A 6,536-nucleotide genomic window follows, 5' to 3' on the forward strand; every position below is an offset into this window, starting at 1 on the left:
TGTTTGCATTTTGGCCTCTCTACCATCCACCATGACCTCTTTGGCTCCCCCTGCCTCTAGAGTTACCACGTCCTCCTCCAAAGGACTGGTTTTCTTAAGTTTGCTACATATTCTGATTTCTGCCACGGCCTCCAGATCAGCCTCCTCTACCTCTGCCTCTACCTTTTCCAGCATTTGAGTAGAAGATAGTTTCTTTTGAGGTTCCTCCTGAAGAAGATGCACCACCATTTCTCTACTCTTTAGAAATTAGAAGAGCAAACAACTCCTCAAAATCAAAAAAATTTTCACGGACGGCAATGGATGTCTAGAACTGTGCATAATCCTTTCCTAGACCATTCAAGGTCACAGAAACTAGATCATCATCTTCCACTGGTGACCCAATGGAAGCAAGTGCATCTGCAATTTTCTTCACCTTCATGTGGTAGTCATTGATGCCCATATTTTCTCTCTGCACATTGTGCAACTCCTGCTTGAGCTGCATTTTCTTGGCTTGCATATTTGTGCTGTACTTTTTTGCCAAAGTATCGCATGCCTCCTTTGGCATACTTGCATCCTAAATATGCACAATCATTGAATCTGAAATATTGATAGACAGCCAATACATAACTTTTCTGGCTCTCTCATGCCATCCTTTAAATGCCTACATTTCCTGTTGATTGGGAACATTAGGAAGAACTAGTTCTTCTTCATTTCCTATAATGAAATGCTCATTTCTGTCATCACCTGTCTACTAGAGGATGCATAATTGCCTTGCTGCAATTTTCCATTCATAATGTCATTCTGCTTTTTGTAGCAGTCTTTAGGCATATGACCCATTTTACCACAATAGTAGCATTCAACACTGCTGTTTGCATTTTGGCCTCTCTACCATCCACCACGACCTCTTTGGCTCCCCCTGCCTCTAGAGTTACCACGTCCTCCTCCAAAGGACTGGTTTTCTTAAGTTTGCTACATATTCTGATTTCTGCCACGGCCTCCAGATCAGCCTCCTCTACCTCTGCCTCTACCTTTTCCAGCATTTGAGTAGAAGATAGTTTCTTTTGAGGTTCCTCCTGAAGAAGATGCACCACCATTTCTCTACTCTTTAGAAATTAGAAGAGCAAACAACTCCTCAAAATCAAAAAAAATTTCACGGACGGCAATGGATGTCTAGAACTGTGCATAATCCTTTCCTAGACCATTCAAGGTCACAGAAACTAGATCATCATCTTCCACTGGTGACCCAATGGAAGCAAGTGCATCTGCAATTTTCTTCACCTTCATGTGGTAGTCATTGATGCCCATATTTTCTCTCTGCACATTGTGCAACTCCTGCTTGAGCTGCATTTTCTTGGCTTGCATATTTGTGCTGTACTTTTTTGCCAAAGTATCGCATGCCTCCTTTGGCATACTTGCATCCTAAATATGCACAATCATTGAATCTGAAATATTGATAGACAGCCAGTACATAACTTTTCTGGCTCTCTCATGCCATCCTTTAAATGCCTACATTTCCTGTTGATTGGGAACATTAGGAAGAACTAGTTCTTCTTCATTTCCTATAATGAACTCCCAATAGCCTTTTCCCATAAGGAAATCCCTCGGAAATTCGTCATTCTAAACTTCCATGCTTGGAAGTTATTCTTGTCAAGATTTTCAGTGACAATCTGTGAAAGAGAATCAGATGCCATTACAAAACACTGCAAAATATTCTCACTGCAAAAAACACAGCTTCTGCCTCACAAGGGCAAATCTGCAAAACTAACGAAAGTGGTATTTGACCACACAGTCACTTCCTAGTGATGATTTTGCATGAACAAGCAAAGAGGATGATTCTGTAACTCCCAATATCTCTGCGCATAGGCATATGATGCAATTTCTGCGGCAACTTTTCACCGACCTGCAGAGAAGTGGTCGCACAACAAAAACAGGGCCTTTTTCTCAGTGCTTGAAGAGAACTTCTGCCTCCAAAACGGGCCCCGAAATGGCCTTGAATCAAAAAACTGCCCTCTCGCCACACCGCGAAGGGCGTCTCAATCTAAGACAATGCACTCTTGCACTTTTCGACTGTGCTACCTGTAGAGATTTGCTCCCAAAATCGAAAAAGGAAAGCGACACTGGTCCTCTTACTTGGACACCATGAACTTGGTTTGCTTTCTTGAGCTCCTTACCATGAACAAGGCTCTGATACCATGTGAAGATAAAGGGAGAGAAGGAAGGAGTCTCACTTGCAGCTTTCTCACATACACAATGGGGGAATACACACAAAGGTGGAGGTTGAAAACAGTTTTCCTCTTCTTAGTTGTGAAAGCCAAAAGAACTCTAATACAAAGAAATAGAAGAAACCTATATGTGGGTCTCAAACCAAACTCAGCTAACTAAGGTGGCAGACTAACTGAGCCACAAACTAGAGTACATAAGCATAGCTGTCATCCAGCTATTATTCACGGGCGGTGTACCAACCGCATCTGCAGCTAACAAGTCAGTGACATAAATGCACAATGGTCACCCTGGCATATCACGAGTGGAGCTTGATATCTTAACATAATCAACCCGTCATCATAGAAGTGCCTCCATGTATCTCCTCTGCGATGGTGATAGTGGTAGGCTATCTCGACAGCAGTAGGGTACCTACCCATGATATCAAGCTGGAAGATGACAAAATTTATGGAGGGGTTAGTACAAAGAAATAACCTCCTAATAAACTACATAAACAATATAATTTGAGATCGATACTTAGAAATTGGGCCTCCCATGATTCAACACCCTCTGCTCCATAATGCATGCTTCCATATTGCTCCATTTGGATCCTTAGTGCCTCCATGTGTTGTAGATTGGGGTCCACCTTCGTTGCCTTCATTGCTTTCTTCCACTCACACTTGTGAGTGGTGTGGGGCTGGTCCCTTGGTGGTTGACGTCCCTTGAGCCTTGCAATCTCAGCTAGTGCCTACCTCTCTTAAGCGAAGATCTTTTATTGCCAAGAATCGTTACAATCTTTGACTTGGCCCATTTATCTGTGAACTGAACATTGGGGGGATTGGGATACCTAGAGCGAATAGCAGCGAGGGTCTCATCAGCCAAATTTTTTGGATGGTCTTTGTAGTGAATAAAGCAATCTTTGTAATTGTTAGCAATTACAAAGCACACGAAGGCCATGATGTCCTTTCCCTGTGCATCCATCAAGATGCCTCCTCTCTAAGTGATGTCATAGAAGATCGTACCATCACCCTCTGGCATGTCTGCATCATCTGAATCATCCTCGTCCCCACCACTACCCCCGCCAAAGCACTGTGCCATGCATCCCCCACCGGTCTTCCTACTACTACGCCTGTTGCCCTATCGTCTCAAGCTAGTATGCTAGCCACTTGTAGAAGCGACTGTCGACTGCATAGGAGTATGATGGCCACTCATAGTTGGAGAAGCAACTCTCGATGACATGGGAGTACGTCGGCAGCTCTGTGAGGTAGAAGGACCTCCTGACTGCAAGGGGGGAGAAGGGGCTCGGCTTTGTAGCTGGCTAGACTGTCTCGACTCCACTAGGGTAATCTCAGCTGGTGTGGGGTTGGGGTGGTTTGGAGTCTATACTGCCGACTCTTGGGGGGTGTTTGTAGTACTCTTCATGTATGTGTATAACTCCCCAGGAGTGGGAGGGTGCCCCAAAATGTTATATAACTCTCGAAAGATGGCATCTCAAAGATTAGGTGAGGCTGATAAGCTTCCTGGCCACATGATGAACTGAAGAAAAGAAAAGAAGAAGATTACCATCGAGCATGTCCTTGTCTCACAAGATGCAAAAGAAAAATAACAGTGATAGCCTGACATTGAGCAAGCATTTACAGAGTCCTGGATTCTTTGAATTAGAGTGATAGAAGTCTATGTCTGTTTGCTCAATGTCAGGCTATTGAAGCTTCACGTGGGGAAAAAGAGAGAAGGAAAGAGAGGAAAAGAGAGGAGAAAAAAGATAAGAGAGGAGATAAGAGAGAAAAAGAGAGGAGAAAAGAGAATGAAAGAGAGGAGAAAGGAGAGGAAAAGAGGGGAGAAAAAGAGATAAAAAGTGGGGATAAAAGAGAGAAAAAGAGAGAAGGAAAGAAAGGAGAAAAGAGAGGAAAATAGAGGAAAAGAGAGGAGAAAAAGAGATAAAAATTGGGGATAAAAGAGAGAAAAAGAGAGAAGAAAAGAGAGGAGAAAAGAGAGGAAAAGAGAGGAAAAGAGAGGAGAAAAAAAGAGAGAAAAAGACAGGAGATAAGAGAGGAAAATTATCACAAAAAGAGAAGGAAAGAGAAAAGAAAGGAGAGGAGGGAAAGAGAGAAAAAGAGAGAAGGAAAGAGATGAGAGAAGAGACGAAAAGAGAAGGAAAGAGAGGAGATAAGAGAGAAAAAGAGAGATGAAAAGAGAAGGAAAGAGAGGATAAAAGAGAGAAGGAAAAAGAGAGACAAGGTGAAGGAAAGAGAGGAGAAAAGAGAGGAAAATAGAGAGAAGGAAAGAGATGAGAAAAGAGACGAAAAGAGAGGAAAAGAGAGGAGGAAAAAGAAAGGAGATAAGAGAGAAAAAGAGAGGAGGAAAGAGAAGGAAAGAGAGGAGAAAGGGGAGAACAAGAGAACGCAATCCCTTATTTCCTCACGAATGCAATCCCTTTCTTCAATCATGCTTTTCCTTTCCATAATTCATGCAATCCCTTTCTTCAATTATGCAATCCCTTTTCATCATTAATGCAATCCCTTTCTTCATTCATGTAATCACTTATTTCCATCATTCAAGATGCAATCATTTTCTTGGAAGTGGAAGGGGAGCCTTTAGGGAAGGGGAAGGGGAAGGGGAAGGGAAAGGGAAAGAGAAGGAAAACACAACAAAGACTGTCAGGGCACATCTAATAGTGCGTCTATAGGCATGGCTATTTGTTTTCCAAAAAACAGATGTGTTGTTAAACACGCTGTTAGACGCGTCTATAACGCAGTCTGATAGATGCATTTTTTAAAGAAACTGAAAAGGACATGCACCCAACCCCAAAAATAACAACACTAGTACAAAAACATCCGTTCTCTGCATACAACAAAGGACGAATCCAAAGAGAGCAACTTCTAAAGAAGGTCAACCACCAAGAGACTTACCTTGGATAGAGGTATGGAAGCTTCTTGTTCTTCTTCAAAGCTTCTTATCTTCCTTGTTCACCCTCTTCTCTTGTGTGCTTGGGGATGATTGTGTAAGCCTAGAAATGAGTGTGGGTGCTTGGAGATAAGTGTGGATGCCTGGAGCTGTGTCTGTTAATAGGAAAGCAAGCCGCGCGACACTAAAAGTAGTGAAGGAAAGCAAGCATGTTAAAAGTAGGTTTGAAAATCAGCTCGCAGTTTGCGCATCTAACTATGCATCGAAAGTGCATCTAAATGAGTGTCTATCAATGCATCTAAAGTACGTTTTAGATGCACCTATAGACATGCTCCACAGTACAGACGTGGTGCTAGATGCGCTTTTAGACGCTCCACAGAGTTTTGACATTTACAACTCATGCAAGAACTTTTTTGGGTTGCTTATTTATAGGATGTCTTCATCTTCAACAAGTAGCTCCAATGAGGATGAATCCCTCCGTATCCACCATCGCAAAATGTGGTTGGAGCAAAAAATCAAATGTATGTGTGATCGATGTCGAGGAAACATGTATCATGCATGCAAAATTACACTCAATCACGTCTCAAAGTATGGAGAATGGGATGCGACCGTAAACATGTTAAGTGTTAAAGAGTTAAGGTTGATTGAGATACCTAGGGGTGTTCATGTGTTTGAGTTATGATCCCATTTTAATTTGATACAGGATGCAGTGCCACACCCGCATATGTTGCCCTATGCTCGTCATGAGGAGGTGAAGCGTCGGCGATATGAGGTGGGATCTTCAGAAGGGACTGTTACAAATGCATGGAGTGATGGTGATAGTAGCCATTTGCCATTACCTCATGAGACCATGGAGGAGGAGGTGTTTGATGATATGGTGCAGGATTTATATGTCCATCAATCCCTAGGTAGGGATGATAACATGGAGCAGGACGATCTTTTTACGGCAGCATCGACTCCACTGTTATACATGCCTCCCTTGAGTTACTAAACTTGTAGACCATCTATGGATGGAGCAATGGAAGTTTGAATGCATGACTGATGGCTATATAAGAGCAAGCCCGTGAAGCCCATTTCATCACTAGCTATAGCAACCTTGATTCCTTAGCATTCAACCTCTGTCTTCTACTATTTCTAGCATGCCATCGAAGCTTCTTTCACGGGAGCGCACGGCTGGGAGGTAGCGCCATCTATTGTATCAGTTCTATAGTAATCAAATTTTTGATTCTCCATACTATCTTGTTTTCTCTCTTGCGTACGAGATCCTATTATCTGTTCAGCACAAACATTATATTATTTTCTTACAATAAATACACCCTCGGGGGCTTTTTTTTGTTTTTATTTTTTGGGGGGATGCATCCCCCATCACATACTAGTGTATAATCACATTTTGTATAATCACATTCTACCACGATTATTGACTAATTACATTCTACCATGATTATTTGCCATCA

The sequence above is a fragment of the Dipteris shenzhenensis genome, chromosome 24, assembly GCF_047967505.1.
Source record: "Dipteris shenzhenensis isolate YYH24624 ecotype China chromosome 24, Dip_SZ_1.0, whole genome shotgun sequence".
NCBI lineage: Eukaryota > Viridiplantae > Streptophyta > Polypodiopsida > Gleicheniales > Dipteridaceae > Dipteris > Dipteris shenzhenensis.